Here is a 16725-nt window from a genome sequence, read left to right on the forward strand (position 1 = left end):
CTATAAGGCTACTCATATGGCTTTCCTATGTGTTGCTCAACTCGTTGTAATAAAAGAAGAGATTATGTAATGCCCCAAAACCCCAACCTTGAAAATCCTAAGATTTTTAGAGAAAACTTTTTTTTTTGAAAACATTACGCAAACGTAAAAAGAATGGGAAAACTTAGTTGAAACTTTGGGTGAATTACAGGTGCAAATCAAACTTAAGAACCAACTCACTTAATATAAAGTATGCTATTGGTTTACAAAATTTGAGACCGACAAGACATGTACATCAATTTTCCATACAAAATGTCTCACAAAAACTGGGGGTTTTCCCCCAAACCAAAACCAATACCGCGTCCGTCCAAGTGTGGGTCCTAAGCCTCCACAGTACGCCGATCATCATCACATGTCTATCAGTCATCACCTACATCCCCATAAAACGGGGTCAGACCTCTTGCGAGGTGGTGAGATAAACCATACACAATGTATATATTTCAAGAAAACATGCAACATGATGGTAGTAACAACAACTAACTTGATCAAAACATGTATTTAAAGTATGTGAGCATCTATGTCAGATATATTACAAGTGCTAGAACTACAGAAATAGCCAAGGTAAAGCATCCATGATACATATAGCAAGGAAAAACACCAAGAAGGAAACACATGTTACAATATCGAAGTAAAATATCTGACCAACAAGGTCAGTATGTGATTGGTTAGTATTTATGTTCTTCTTGTTTACTCCTTCGGATACGCAAAGGAAAACTCGCATTCTGTGAGACGAGCACTCGGCGCCTGTTATTTTAATTCTATTATGATAACCGGTGTCGCTACAGACCAAGTAACCTCGTGCAGGCAGCCATTGGCTGAGAGAAGACCCTGCACAGATATGGATTGCAATTCACACTACTGCAGTAGTGGAGGAACCTCAACATGTAACCTCGACCTCCCTAACTTCGAGTGACTGAAGGCCAAAATGATGCCTTTGCTCCTTAACCTGTTGTAGTAATGACCTGTCACTCGAGGTTTGTACCAACCACCCTCTCTAAGGTGAAACATTTTATGAATGGGTAACCGGGTGACTTATCTTACTTAGGCTCGGTCAGTGGACCATAACTCCCTTTGGAGTGTATAGGCATTCTTGCGTCGTGTCCCCCGCAGGGCGACATGAACGTGGTCTTTGCCCGCCCATTCACGTGCTCAAGCCTTACACGGCTAAAAGGAGCACGTCACCGATGAAGTTGACCATAACACCATTTTATTGATTCATAGGGGACGCTAATTAACTCTACGTGAGCTCACTTATGAGCGAGGGCACATAGCCTAAAAATGACTCTTGGGAGTCCACAATGATGATTTGGAAAATGTGTATCTACTCCAACATGGTATTCTTTGAGCCACAAGTGGTCATGTGCATGTGGTGTTCTAGCAAAAACACTTCTACGATCATTAATAATACACATGAGAGATACATTTACGCAAATAACGTATTGCATGCATACGTGGGGTGCACAACGATGTGTAAGAGTGCAATTATGATATTTTACAAGCATACACTACTCTCATCGCGCTTACAACTCTCATCGAGCATACTAGGCGATACATGCACTCTTCGTGAAGCCATTCAAATGAGTGTCGTGATGTGCTAAGTGCATAAGGCGAGTGGGAATTCGTTTAGTGTGGCATAGAAAAACTAACTTGCATGTCATTTGACAATGAATTTGGCAAAATTGGAACGTGGGCATTGATGTTGTGGGCCTCACTTAACGATAATTTGTTGCACACATTCATACCCATACTATCATATTCGATAGGGAAAACAATGAATGTGGTCGCCAACTAGCTCATTCACCTCACGAATGCTAACCAAAACGAGCAACCATAGTCGGTGGTTGCTAACGGGGATCAACGTGTGTGAAAAACATGCTGCCAAGGGAACACAATCACACATCTTTGCTGCGGCAAACACATGTGACAGTGCGACGGGAAAGGTACTTGAAACCTTCTGCTGCCTTGGGCACGCAAACCAACATGACCCATGCGTCGAGTCAGATTCGAAGTCTCGAGGAGTCACGGCCACCAACTGGCCAGTTACGACTAACCGACTTCCCATAGAGGGGAAACCATAAGGGCCGCAAGTCTGGTCCTGTTCGGACCAACTTGCTGGCAAGGGAAGTCGGTGCCCTAGGCACTGACTTGGCCTGTAGCAAGGTGCAGGGCCTGCCATGAGGCAGACCCCAATAGGTTCTGCTACAACAGGCCTGTTGTAGACCTTGCTGGGACGAACTAAGCCTGCTCAGCTCGTCAGCAGCTGCTAACAGGTCTGGACCTGACACGATCCAAACTCTGCAATAGCAGACCTTGCAGTTGTTGGGCCTGCAACTGTTGACTCTGCAATTGAGTGCAGGGTGCACTTGATTGCAGGGGGGGGGGGGAATCCTGCCCCAGCATAAAGAGAGGGCAAAGGGGGTATGCGGCCAGACTGGGCTAGCCCGCTCCACTCGAACCCAGATTGGCTCCCTGTCGTTGGGTCCAACCCAGGGTGTTGCGGCACCCTGCCAGTATAGAGGCATCCAAAAGAAGAGGGGAAAGATGGTGGTGCATGGCAAGAAGAAAGGAAAGGACTGGTCTGGACCAAGTGCGGTTCAGACTGAGTCTGGGTTGCTGGAACCACAAGGGACCGACTGCAGCCTACTCGAACCCATTTGGTTGTGAGCAAGGCTGCAGTGGTTTCCCCACTCGAGTGCTTCATGGGGTGCGAGGAAGAGCAGTGATGGAGGACACGAACCCTAAAGCCTTCTCAAGCACAACCTTGAGCGTAGCTCAGCCGGGATGGTTACATGCCGACAACCATCGACCAAGGTCGAACCCAACAAAGGGGTGTTGCTGCCGGACGTTAACCTAGTCTGGGCACTCATCGCTACCATAGTCGTGTGTTGGGCAGCCTTGAGGTGCTGCCATGGTGGGACAGACCTTGGGATGCCAGCAACAATAAAAAAGAAAAGAGGGGTGGGGTGAAGAACTTAAACCATGAGAGAGGTTGGTCCTATGCTCTCCCACAACCATCCTTCTCCTTCTCAAGGCTAGAAGAATCGAAACCAAAAATAAGTAGCATGGCACAAATTCGATGTTTGTAAGGTAGCTCAAGACAAAAAAAATGAAAAACCTCAAACGAGGCACAAAAGTAAACATGCAATAGAAATGGACGATGAACCACAAATGCAAGCGATTCTCACAACGAAAATGGAAAAAGAAAGGAAACCCACAACATAAAGAATGTGTAATAGTTTCTCACCTTTGAAGCGTGCAATCAGAAGGGGGGGGGGGGTTCCTTGTTCATGCAAAGAGTAGAGGGGAGTCTGGTTTTGTACCCACCCCTACTCTAAGACGTAGAGGAGAAAGAGGGTGTGTCCACGGTTTTTGGGAGAGAGAAGAGTGTGAGAGAGAGAAGAGAGAGAGAGAGAGTGTCTCAAAAAAATGAAACACTATTCACCTCTTCTCTCAAAAGTGCCCCCTTTTAAAAGCTAGGGTTTTAAAACATGTGGTGTGGATTCATTCTCCAAAATGGAGGGTGGAGATGGTGCTCACGCCCTTCTAGGGTGTGGCACTACCGAAATTTCTCAAGTGGCCCTCTTCTATGGCCAATCAAAACATAACATTTGAATTGGTTTTAAAAATCTTTCAAAACTACCACCGCCTAGTTTGGTGGACTTTATCCTAGGTCTTTGGCTTTACTATGTGGCTGCCACTAGCCTCCTTCCTGCGAGCCAAGGTGCGCCCACTTGTGGCCACCTTGTTGACATGGGTTGCACCTTGAGTGCTCCCGATACGCGACACTAAGCTCGATCCTTCTGATGTTTTCTGCGAAAGCTTTTCTCTAGAAGACATTAGAGATTACTCTCAAATCAAGCGTCGAAATTTCGCAAATGTCTTGTCATGAGTGGAAGGTTAGAAATTGTCTTTCGAGTCCTATATTTACATGTCTCGACTAATTCGAACGATAACAGTCACTTGTAACAAGTTTTCATCAAAACTTCTTTAAAATTTTATGGATCTTACAAATCATCTTGAATAGAGAACTTCCTAAGGATATGAGCAACCTTCTAGACAGTTTTGAAAATGTCTTTGGGGAACCCAAGGGGTTGCATCCTTCACGCACACAAGATCATCATATCCCACTCTTACTGGGGCAAGGGCCGGTTAGTGTAAGACCATATCGGTATGCTTTTGCACAAAAGAGTGAGATTAAAAAATTAGTACAAGAGATGCTTAAAAGTAGCATCATCCAACCAAGTTCAAGTGTCTGTTGTTCGCTGATTCTTCTAGTGCAAAAAAAAGATAACACATGACAATTTTATATTGATTACAAAACATTGAATGAAGTTACCCTTAAAGATAAGCATTCAATACAGCTAATTGATGAGTTATTAGATGAATTGTTTGAGCATGATATTTTTCTAAGCTTGACTTAAGAGCCGGATATCATCAAATTCGGATGGCAAAAAAAGACATAGCCAAAATAGCTTTTCGAACTCATGACAACCACTATGAATTTTTAGTTATGCCATTCGGGTTGACAAATGCTCTGGCTATCTTCCAAAGAATTATGAATGACATATTTAGACCAATGTTGAGAAAGTTTATTCTCGTATTCTTCGATAATATTTTGGTCTATAGCTCTTCTTGGGAGGAACATTTAAATCATGTGAAGATAGTCTTGGAAGGGATACATGAACACACTCTTTTCGCCAAATGAAGCAAATGTAGTTTTGGGTAAGAAAGTGTATCCTATCTTGGACATATTGTGGGCAGCCAAGGGGTGAGTGCTGATTCAGACAAAATTAAGGTCATGACTAATTGGCCTACTTCATGTTCTATCAAGGCTTTACGAGGATTCTTGGATCTCATGGGATATTATCGAAGGTTTATTTGACACTATGGAATCATTTCTCAACCACTTACCTTATTACTGAAAAAAGAATTCATGGGATTGGAATGAGGAAGACAAATAAGCATTTAAGAGACTTAAGAAGGCTATGGTTGAAACACCTGTCTTTGGTTTTCTTGACTTCAACAAACTTTTCTTACTTGAAACTGATGCTTGTAACATAGGCATTGGAGCAGTGTTGATGCAAGAGAGGCACCCATTGACCTACCTTAACAAGGCCCTTTCAGGCAAGAGCAAAGTTTTGTTCACCTACGAGAAGGAACTATTGGCTATAGTGATGGCTTTGGAAAAGTGGAGACCTTACCTTCTTGGACAATACTTTGTCATCCAAATGGATCACCAAAGTCTTAATACCTTTTACAACAAAGAGTGACGACTCCACTTCAACAAAAATGGATGACCAAACTGATGGGCTATGATTTTGAAATCAGATACAAGAAGGGGGTGAAAAATAAGGTAGCTGATGCTTTATCACGAAGATTAGAAAATGACTCTCCTATAGTTCAAGTCATGTGCCAACTCAAAATGAGACAAGACCAACCTAAAGAGAAAGGTATTCAACAGATAGCATATTTAATTCCTAAAGGACTATGAACACCCCACTTGGAGTACAATTCAAGTTGAGTGTGAAGCAGAGTCCTTCTACAAATAAAGAGAAAAAGGATATGCAAAAGATTTCCTATGCTTCAGCAGTTGGCAGTTTGATGTATGCAATGGTGTGTACGAGGCCAGATATAGCTCATGCAGTTGGGGTTGTTAGCAGATTTCTCTCAAATCCTGGTAGAGAGCATTGAAATGTTGTGAAATGAATTTTGATATATTTTCGAGGCACAAGTAATTTGTGTTTTTGTTTTGGTGAGCAGAAACCTACTTTAGTAGGTTATACAGATTCAGATATGGCAGATGATGTTGATTCTAGAAAGTCTATATCTGGATATTTGATTACTTTAGCAGGTGGTACAGTGTCTTGGCAGTCGAGACTTCAGAAATGTGTGGCTCTATCGACTACAGAGGCAGAGTTCATTGCAGTGATAGAGACCAGTAAAGAGTTACTGTGGATGAAGAAATGTATGCAAGAACTTGGTTTTACTCAAGAGAAGTATGTTTTGTATTGTGACAGTCAGAGTGTGATTCATCTTGGCAAGAATTCTACTTTTCATGCAAGGTCAAAGCACATTGATGTGAGATATCATTGGATACGTGATGTGTTAGATGCAAAGCTACTTGAGCTTGAGAAGATTCATACAGATGATAATGGTGCAGATATGATGACCAAGGAGTTGCCTCGTGGAAAGCTTGAAGTATGTTGCTCTATCGTTGATTTGGCGAAGTCCTCCACATAGTCGGTGAGGGAGAGATGTGTTGGATGTGGGTTCCCTCCATGTGGAGGACCCGGTCCAAGGAAGGTGAAGAGACACTTCACCTTGCATTTTTTTTGAGGCTTGAAAAAGGAAGAAAATAGCAAGAAGTGTGGGACTAAAATTGAAAAGCGAAAAAGAAAGAAAAAGGGAGAAAAAAGGGCACGATGGTATGCTTGGAGGAGTCATTTTTGGGTTTTGCTCTTTGAAGAAAAGAGAGAAAGAAAGAGAGGAAAGAGGGTTTTCTTCCTCTTGTTTTGGGTGGGGCTTCCACAAGATTGTGAGAAAGAAAGAAAGAGAGTGTGAGAGAAGGAGAAAGAAAGAAGAAAAGCTTTGGTTGGTGTTCTTTATCTTCTTTTTATCTCCTTCTTGTTTTGTAAGGATTAGGACAAGAGAAAGAAGACTTTTGTTGTGAGAAGGTCATCACTATTGATTAAGTGATATTATTTCACTTTCACCTCTTTATTTGTTTTGATGTTTCTCTATTGTAGTGATTTGTGAGCTTATTGTGGGTAGGCATTGTGTATGCCCCTTTGCAGTCATTCTTTATATCATATAGTGAAGTTGTTGCTGGGTTGCTCTCAACTCCATGGTTTTTACCTCTCATTTTGAAAGAGTTTTTCACGTTAAAATTGGTGTGTGCCTCTCTCTTATTGTGTTCTTTATTTTCTTTGTTATCCCTTGTGCTTGTGAATTGAAGTATATATATTTTTGTGGTATCCCTTGGATGATAAGGGTTTTATTTTGGAGCTCGGGTGGAAGGAGTTATTCTATGTGTTACATGCAAGGCATATAAGTGTTCTTCTTCTATGTACTTTGTTGTCATCGCCTTCGTTTGATAAGTGGTTGCATTCGGTTTGCGCTTCATTTTCCCAACAAAGCTTGTCACTGCAACTTCAAGGGAAATTGATAAGTGGAGAAGATGAATGCATCTGGGGGCAAGTCCCTACAGCTGGGTTCTGTGTTGACCTCTTAGGCTTTCATTGTAATTCTTTGTGCATTTTGGTTTAGGAAAGTATCTTCTAGAATCTGAAACATATTTAGGCTGCATATGAGGATGGTATTAGCAAACATAATATCTAATGTCACTAGTTATGTAATGTCCATATTTACAAAAAAAAAGTGAATTCATTCTAGGGCCCTTGCAATCTGTAAGTACAGAAAATTTCCTTGTGAAATTACTGTGTATAACCAAGTAATCAAATGAACCATCGAGTAAAATCCACTTTCTCATATTTTTATTATTTTTTTGTAAATCAAACCTGGTCGAGGTGATTTACATGGTTTTCTTAGTAGTAAATGAGTTTTGAATCATGTGATTGCAACTCATAAGCAAGTTTGTCAATTTCTTGGAAAATCAATGGCCAACAATGTGTGGTCAGATCAAGTCATTACATCCTGCACTTGACTTTTTGGACAGTAGTGCTCTGGCAATATCAAGGGCACCATACTATTTGGTGTAACAATTGATTTATACATTTTTTTATTGAATGTTGCAGATCTAACTATACAAATGCGATCTTTATGATTTTTTTGGTGCAGATCATTCATTAGATCAATAAAGTATTAAATTGGTAATAAATCTAAAAATCAAAGGCCCAAAATGCAGCAAAAGTTCACAAAAAAAACACAATACTTGGATGGAAATCATGCTTCTTTGTTAAGCTATCGATGATAATTTATAGCATCTGATCCAAAAGGCTAAGTTCTTGGTTTCTAAACACTTTTCAATGTGATGGTTCCCATTTAGATTAAAATTAGAACTCCAACGGATCACATGAATGCAGACAAGTTGAATGGTATAGGAAACTAATGAAAAACAAAACATTTTGAGAAAATCTTTTTTATTGGAAATGATCAAGTTTATAAGGGTCGTCTTTCCTTTTAGGAACATGAAATGCCCCAAAAACTTGATCTATTTTTTTTCATACAGGAGTATTCAGTTTGCTTGCTTGTCATCAAATCCTACTCTTGAAGTGTGTGTGTGTGTTTTGGTGAGAAACCATGGTGATCGACAATTTTTGTGAACTAGTTTGCTATTAAGGACATTAATCTTGAGGAGCCATTGGAAAACAACTTTAATAATGTTATACACTTTTTTTTTACTTGGAGAAATCACTCCAGGCATGGACCTAGCTACACTGGCTCAACCTGCTATACTTACGGTCTCAATCCATGTGAGCATAAAATTTTAAGGGCTAACTAAGGTTGTGGACTTATGTTTCTACTTATAATATTTCAGGTAATGATTAGGCTGGAAGGTAATGACATTAAGCTCGGGGTGGTGTCAAGAGGGTTATAATTCTTTAAGGTTTTGAAGAAACTTGATATTTTATTATTTTTTATTTGATTAAGTCTTGTAAACTCTGATAATATTTTAGACTAGTATTTGATTTATTTTAATGCAAACTATGATTTGATTGAATTATTTTAGTCTTATACATGGTGTGTGTTGTATCTTAACCTGTCCAAGGCTTGAACCATTTTTAAAATAGTTTCTGATGTGTTTCTTGAAAATCATATAAAGCAGTTTAAAAAAAATATCATAAAATTTCGGTTTTAAAAAATTGAAGTGTTACAGTTTTGGTATCAGAGTTTAAGTTAAAAAAATTATGACTCTTGATCTGTCGAACATTAGTCATCACTATAAGTATGATTCAACTTAAATTTTTTATTGTTTGATTCTTGTTGTTGAAAATGCATAGTGTAATACGAGAACCTAGACATTGACCTTAGAGAGTTGCCAACCTTCGGCTTACACAAGGGTGACAAGGGGTGATACCAGCGGCAGAGCCAGGGGTGGGCATGAGTGGGCGGTCACCCACCCCAGAATTAGAAACCGAGTCGACTCGGGACTTGGCCGAGTCAACTCGACTCGGTGCCCAACCCCGAGTCAACTGCGACTAGGCCGAGTCAGGAGTCAGGACATTTCAAAAAATTAGGGATTGAGGTTTTCCATTTCATTTTCACCGTTTCATTTGTGTTGCTGCTTCACCTATGCCCACCCCTGGCTTCGCCACTGATGCCGACGTAAAGAAGCATCACCGCCGTCCGCCATCATGTCGGAACGCTGGACCGTCAGTTGAAGGCTTGCAGCAGGTCGGTATCTCTCTCTCTTCCCCTTCTTCTTCTTATTTTTCTTTCTTCCGTGCGTGGTTGTTGTTGTTGATGTTGGCTGTTGCGGCATCATTCTTTTCAGATGTGTATGGGTACCTTCCAAAACTGCCCTTTCGCCCTAAGAACATAGTGCCCCTCTTGCCCAGATGGGTCTCCTGGCCCATCCTCAACACCCTCTACGGTGTGTCCGACCTGCTCCCTTCCTTTGTGGGTGCCGTCTCTTCCCCAAACTCATCAGTTCAATGAAAGGGTGCTTGCTTTTACAAGAACCACGCTTGGATAATCCAACAATCAAAGCGGCAGCCAGTGGGGAGGAAGCACTCTCCATATTAAGGTACTCATCCTTTCTGTTTTCCTTCTTTCTTTTTCTCTTTTTTTGCCTGCTAAAACTTAGAGGTTTCGTGTGTTTTTTTTTGGAGGGGGGGGGGGCAGGTGGGGTTTGGGTTTTATTTACCTTCTTTGAATCTGAACTTTGTTATACTTCTTGGGTTTGTCTTTTCGGTTATCCTAAACGATTCATGATTTTGGTTTTCGATAGAACTGATGTTTCTGGGCCTAAAGATTGGTTCTTTAGACTAAGATCTTTTCGGAGTACCAATTAAATTTCTGGGTGGGCATCTTGTTTTTGGTTGCTTCACGGTGTAAATTTAAATTTTTTGGGGATTAGTAACGGCGGATGGTTGCTTTAGCTTTGATGATGTAAACTTTGGAAATTTATGCTTTTTCCATTGGTTTGGGCTCCTTTTATGAGATTTTATGAGGTTATTAAGAGGGAAATCATCTCTTCGTGTTTTTTTCCTTGATGAGGACAATAAAAAAATAAAGCAAAGAATTGGGCTTATTCATTCATGATATGTACTTTTGATGTTTATCCAAATAAATGGATCGTCCTTCAAGACCATAGCATTGTCCCCGAGACCTGAAGTCTGCCCACCCAACGAAAAACTTCTGGCTCTGCCATTGGGTGATACCCATGAAATTTGAACCTAGGATGCAGTTTAGGCTCCATCTCACTACACCAAACCCCTTGGGTCCATATTGTACCCCTTTTTAGTGGATATACATGTTTGTTGAAAAATCTAGTTAAAAATATTTTCTTTAGTGCTTAATCACTTCAATATTTTAGATGTTTATTATCAAGGAAATGCTACTAGGTGGTATCCCAATATTTTAGATGTTTATTATCAAGGAAATGCTACTAGGTGGTATCCCATGTGGTAAGCAGGGTCCTGTGCCAAGCTGTTGACACATGGGGCTTAAGAGTTATATGGTAGGGGTTGGCCTAACCCCAACTTGCCTATATAAAAAAAAATGCTAGTCCTGACTATTCATGATTCATTGGGGTTTTGTGCAAATTCCAGTTGGAATAACTATTTGACAAATGATTCATGGGTTTCACTTCAGTGGGGAATCTGTCTTCCATCTTGTTAAGCTGTCTCTCATAGTAAGACGACCTTGCTGATATGAACCACACCCAGCTTCAGACCTGGTTGCTTTCATCGAGGTGGTATCCCATGTGGTAAGTGGGGTCCTGTGTCAAGCTGAAGGCCCATGATTGAATCCTGAGGTGGTATCCCATGTGGTAAGCAGGGTCCTGTGTCAAGCTGAAGGCCCAGGATCGACTCCCTCTGCCACATGGGGCGGCTGTTGTTCTGGTAGGAGTCTGCCTAACCCCAGCTTGCCTTTCAAAAACAAAAACTTACGTTCACTTTTTAGATGGTGTATTATTATTATTATTATTTCACACTTATGGGATTGAAGATCTGGCTCAGCCTGCCATACTTACAGTCGTGTAAAACTCAAGGCTTGGACCCTCCTCCCAGGGCTTATGCTGGATGTCGGATTGCAGAAGAGAGTGACACTCATAGGAATGGAACCTGGACTGATTGTCTGACGGCCTAGGCCTCACCCAGCAGGGGCGTAGCTAGGATTCATGTGAGGGGGGGGGGGGGGGGGGCAAACAGGGGTGCAGCAAAAAACAAAAATTGGTGTGATAGTCTGGGGTTCCGGGGCAGCGCCCCGAAATTTTTTTTTTTTGAGATAAAATAAAAAATGGCTATAATTATTAATAAAAATCTATTTCATATGGACAAATCAAACTATTTGCTGCAGTCAGGGCTGGGCTACAAAAATGGATAAAAATCTATTTCATATGGAATCAGGACTGGGCTTTTAATTTTATTTTATTTTTAACTGGGCCGCGAGACAGGAAGCCCAGTCCCCCCCAGCTCCTCCTATGCACCCCCAGTATGCCAAACCCCCTTGGGGCATCCAGATATTAAGTTATGAGGCTTACCATAAAGGTGAACATTAACCAGTTCCAATCCAAGATAAAATTGATGTGAATTTTGACTTTTAGTTCTGCTAAATTGCTGTTTAGGAAGTTTGAAGTTTTCAGGTTCGATACAATCATTTTCTCTTCTAAAAAAGTAAAAACATTCTACCACCAAGGTGGTATCCCATGTGGTAAAAGGGGTCTTGTGTCAAGATGAAGGCTCAGGTTCGAATCCCTCTGCCACATGGGGCTTAAGAGATATCTGGTAGGGTCTGCCTAACCCCAGCTTGTCTTTATAAAAAATAAAAAAATCTGTAAGTTATTTTCCTATGGAGGGCCTGTTGTTTGGATAAGTTTCTGTTGGGTGTTGTTACACATTGCATCGATGAGTGAAATTTCTCACCTCGTGCATTTTCATATTTAGCATGATCGCATTCCACAGTGCGTATCATGTTTTTTATTTAACAATTTAAATGTGCATTTTGGTGCAATACGAACCATTCATTTTTTATTTTTAAAAGATATTTTAAATATTTAAAATTATTTCAATAAAAAAAATTATGTCCTAAAGCAAATCAACCGCATTAAATCCATCTGCGTGGCGAGATTTGCTTAAAAAAATGCTTCTGTAATGAGATTTTACTCGTTATGAACGTGTTGAACTTGACGTTCTAGAATCATCACATTCCATTTCTTTTATTTGGCAACATGTTGCAGTTTTGATATTGCATTTTGTTTTGTGTTACATAGGTCGATGAGTACCCACCAGCAGCAGGGCTATCAATGGGTCGGGTTTGTATGGGGTACTCAACCCGACTTGAACCCAAATTTTTGGGTATGAGCATGAGAAGTGTCAATGAGTCAGGTTTTCTTTATACTTCTCTTTTCTATTTGCCCTGCAGATAGACTTCGCATGAAGCGCGTTTCCTCTTTTTTTTTAATAATCGATCCCTGAACAGCTACCAACCAATCCTCATCCCACTTGCATACGTTGGTTGCCCACGTTGTTTAGCCATATTGAAATTTCTTTGGCTCTTGTTCTTCTGGAAACAAAAAGTTTCTATTTTTTTTTTTTGCATATTCCTCAAACCCCATTTTTCCAATCAACACCCACCTCCTGGAATCTCTCCTTCTTCACTGCAACCTCAATTTTTTTTTTCTTTCAAGATAGTTGTTGTTTCTGGGTATTTCTAAATCCTCACTCTTTGGAAACCAAGTCTTGTTGTTCATTGACCCCTGTTCCAAAATGGACAACCAACAGCAATCCCAGGGCTACCCACAAGGCCTTCAGCAGCAGCAGCCACAACAAGTGCTTGGCCAGCAGACTTTCACCCACCACCAGCAGCAGCAGCAGCAACTCCAGCTCTTCTGGAACTACCAACGTCAAGAAATCGAGCATGCGGCCGATTTCAAGAACCACCAGCTCCCCCTCGCCCGCATCAAGAAGATCATGAAGGCCGACGAGGACGTCCGCATGATATCCGCCGAGGCGCCCGTGCTATTCGCCAAGGCCTGCGAGCTCTTCATCCTCGAGCTCACCATCCGGTCGTGGCTCCACGCCGAGGAGAACAAGCGCCGCACCCTGCAGAAGAACGACATAGCCGCGGCCATCACCAGGACCGAAATTTTCGATTTCTTGGTCGATATCGTCCCACGGGACGAGATCAAGGACGAGGGGCTCAGCGGTGCCGGCGCCGGCGCCGGATTCGCCGACGTTCCTTACTACTACCCGCCGCCGCAGGCGGCGCCGGTGACGATCGGAAGGCCCGCGGTGCCGATTGTCGATCCTTCGGCGTACTATCAGCCCGGTGGAGTGCAGTATGGGGTGGTGAGGCAGCCTTGGCAGCGGCTGTGGCAGCCTAACCAGCAGGAGGAGCAGTCTTTTGGAGGTGGGCAACAGTCTTCTGAAGGGAAGGGATATGGCGTCTCCCCTGGTTCTTAACATGGTAAACGTTTTTCATGCGATTTCCAAACCTCTTGTTTTTGTTTTTAGAGGCATCATGATCTTTCTGTGTGATTGAATGATGGAAACTTTGAGTTCTGTTATCTTCTTGCTTGTAAGTGTTGATTGTACAAAGTCTTGTGATGTTGGTTTACTTCTTTGAGTTGCATGATGGCTCTCATCCTCTGTTTTCGTGTTTTTGTCCTTGCTCTTGTCTGATTAGAAAGAATGAACTTCTCTGATTTGGGGTATGATAGTTTAGGTCGTCTCACAATTTGTGGTGTTTAAGCTTTTCTCTGATTGGAGATGCTCTGAGTTTTTGTAATTCTTGTGACTTGAATTTAGAATGATAGTCCTGCAAAACTTGGTTATATGTTGTTTGAATTCTCTATATGTGTTTTGCATAGTTCTGTTGTTTGAATTCTCTATATGTGCTTTGCATAGTTCTGTTGTTTGAATTCTCTATATGGGCTTTGCATAGTTATCTATTGTTTGAGTTCTCTATATGTGCTTTGCATTGATATGCAGAATGTCTCAACCCACAATATGTGTGTGTATTTGTGTGCATGTGCAATATCTTGGAGATGCATTCTAGTTTTACCCATGGGAGTTCTTTGTAGCTGCATGAATGAAAGATCCTGTTTGTGGCATAAGAAGGAAAAAAAAGAATCCAATTCTTTCGTCTCTTACAACCAACAGAATCATTCAAACAATGTATCGAGCTCCTCCACTTTTTGCACCCACCTGATGTTACTTCAAGAGGGACACATTTTTTATCATTCTACATGCTATCTGTGTGCTTTATTTTGTGCTCGGACATCCATTAAATAACAAAGCTACTTTCATCAAATCACATAGCAGCATATTGGTCAAATGCACCACCAGTAAGGAAAGAAGCAGTGTGTATCTCTGGATGCGCAAAGATCCATGTACCCAATATTCTTTCAGGTGGGCGAACGTGAAATAACGTTTCAATCGCTGAAAGCAATCTGAAACTAAATCATATCCCGTATGGATGGCCTAGATTGGTTCTTTGTCTTCCCCAACCAAGCCCACACCTAGAAAGCATAGAACACCCAATTGGCATCGTCATGTGCTGGTGGAGGACAGGCATTAGCGCTAGAAATCTAAGCCCAGGACTGACATATCATTAGAGCTGTTCCAAAGTCCTAAATTTTTCTGATTTGATATGGCCCATAATATCCTCATGAAATATCCATGTAAGCAAACACAATATTCAACACATAATATCGATGAAAAGGAGAGCAAGCTAACACTCTCTAATTCTCCACTTAGTGAAATAACAACGTAGGTCTATGTCTCTCCTACTTACTGAAACATGCCTAACAATTCAAGCAACACTAAGGGACTTTATTCACCAGGGATAATGAGCAAAGGATGAACTAGGCCCATATGATCTGTTGGAGCTACCCTTGTAATCCTCCTTTTCTTTCTTTCTTTTTTTCTTTTGAAACACACTATCGCATAGCGCTGACAAAAGAGAGACAAGCCATCAATATTCAGTCACCGCTTGGTAAATCTTCATTCAAGTATGCTATTATTTATGCTTACATGCCCAGCAAGAAAGTGAAAATGCATTTTCTCAGCAACTCAAGTTCAGAGTGAAACATCATGGTGAATGTGGACTTATTATATGAGATAGGAAGTTTTCATCTTCCTTTATTTGATAGCTATATATGATCTTCAGACTCATGATGGTGTTCTGATGCTTAATTCATCTTTGCATCATCTGAATCCTCCTTGTTCTCCTTCATGAACATAAAGTAGGAATTTTAGTCATTCTTCTTACTGTGTTTGTATGTTTTGTCTTTTCCCTTTGGTAAAATGACCATCTACAAGAGTTTGTACCATAGCATGCTTGAAACCAAATGGACACGTACTTGGCCTGCCTAACAAGCTCGCCAAATACATGAAGACAGCACAGCATGCTATATCCTCATGTATGATAGATGGTTCCACTTCAGATCAGTTTCCATGATATCCTGCTCAATAGGGAAGGTGCATCCGCATTTTTCATGGATCTGAAGTGGAGAATATGAATGTGCTAACATGATAGGACTAAAAGAAAAACAATATTCTACCATGACCTAAGGGACAGAACTGATTATCATAAGAGAGTTGTTTCTTACTGGTTAAAAAATAATACATAAACATATAGTTTTTGCCAGTGTTGTGAAAAGCGTTGAGGCGTAGCGAGGCGCTCCACCAAAAACCGAGGCGAGGTGTAAAGCGTAAGCCTCAATTTTTTTTTTAAACTTTAAAAAAATTATAAAAAAATATATAGAAATACAAATAGATAAAAATACTTTGTTGATGAAATAACAACCAATAAGAAATAGAAAATCCCAAATAAGTACTAAAAAATATGACATTAACATATAAAAGTAACTAAAAACTGATTACATAACTGGAAAATATATGAGATTAACCAACAAAAGTTAAAATATACTAAGAAACTGATTACATAACTGAAATAACTGGAAAATATATGAGATTGACCTACAAAAGTTAAAATATATGAGATTATTCTAAAAAATATGAGATTAACTTATAAAAGTAACTAAAAAACTGATTACATAGCTGGAAAATATATGAGATTAACCAACAAAAGTTAAAATATACTAAGAAACTGATTACATAACTGAAATAACTGGAAAATATATGAGATTAACCTACAAAAGTTAAAATATATGAGATTATTCTAAAAAATATGAGATTAACATATAAAAGTAAGTTACTTTTATATGTTACTTTAAGTAACATATAAAAACTGATTACATAATTGGAAAATATATGAGATTAACCAACAAAAGTTAAAATATACTAAGAAACTGATTACATAACTGAAATAACTGGAAAATATATGAGGTTAACCTACAAAAATCTTGTTGATTATGTCTTAGAAATCTTAAAAAAAGAAAAAAAAATTTGTGCCTCACGCCTCAGGCTTGCGCCTTGAGGCACAGAGGGCCGCGCCTCAAAGCGATGCACGCCTTTTGCGCCTCAAGGCGCGTTTTTGATGACACTGGTTTTTGCCCAAGCAATTAGACTCTTAGAGAGTAAAATGAGCAACATA

The 16725-nt window shown here is 40.5% G+C and overlaps 1 pseudogene across 1 annotated transcript in view; it reads left to right on the plus strand.

Moving 5' to 3' along the window:
* Window positions 1-12609: 12609 nt before the first annotated feature.
* The window catches only part of LOC149851433 (nuclear transcription factor Y subunit C-1 pseudogene), a 30124-nt pseudogene continuing 26008 nt past the window's right edge, over window positions 12610-16725 (plus strand). The window contains exon 1 of the transcript XR_016430978.1: window positions 12610-13632. The product of XR_016430978.1 is annotated as a nuclear transcription factor Y subunit C-1 pseudogene (transcript). The remainder of the gene's footprint in view (window positions 13633-16725) is intronic.

This window comes from Nuphar pumila, chromosome 1 (assembly GCF_984573655.1).
Source record: "Nuphar pumila chromosome 1, dmNupPumi1.hap1.1, whole genome shotgun sequence".
Taxonomy (NCBI): domain Eukaryota; kingdom Viridiplantae; phylum Streptophyta; class Magnoliopsida; order Nymphaeales; family Nymphaeaceae; genus Nuphar; species Nuphar pumila.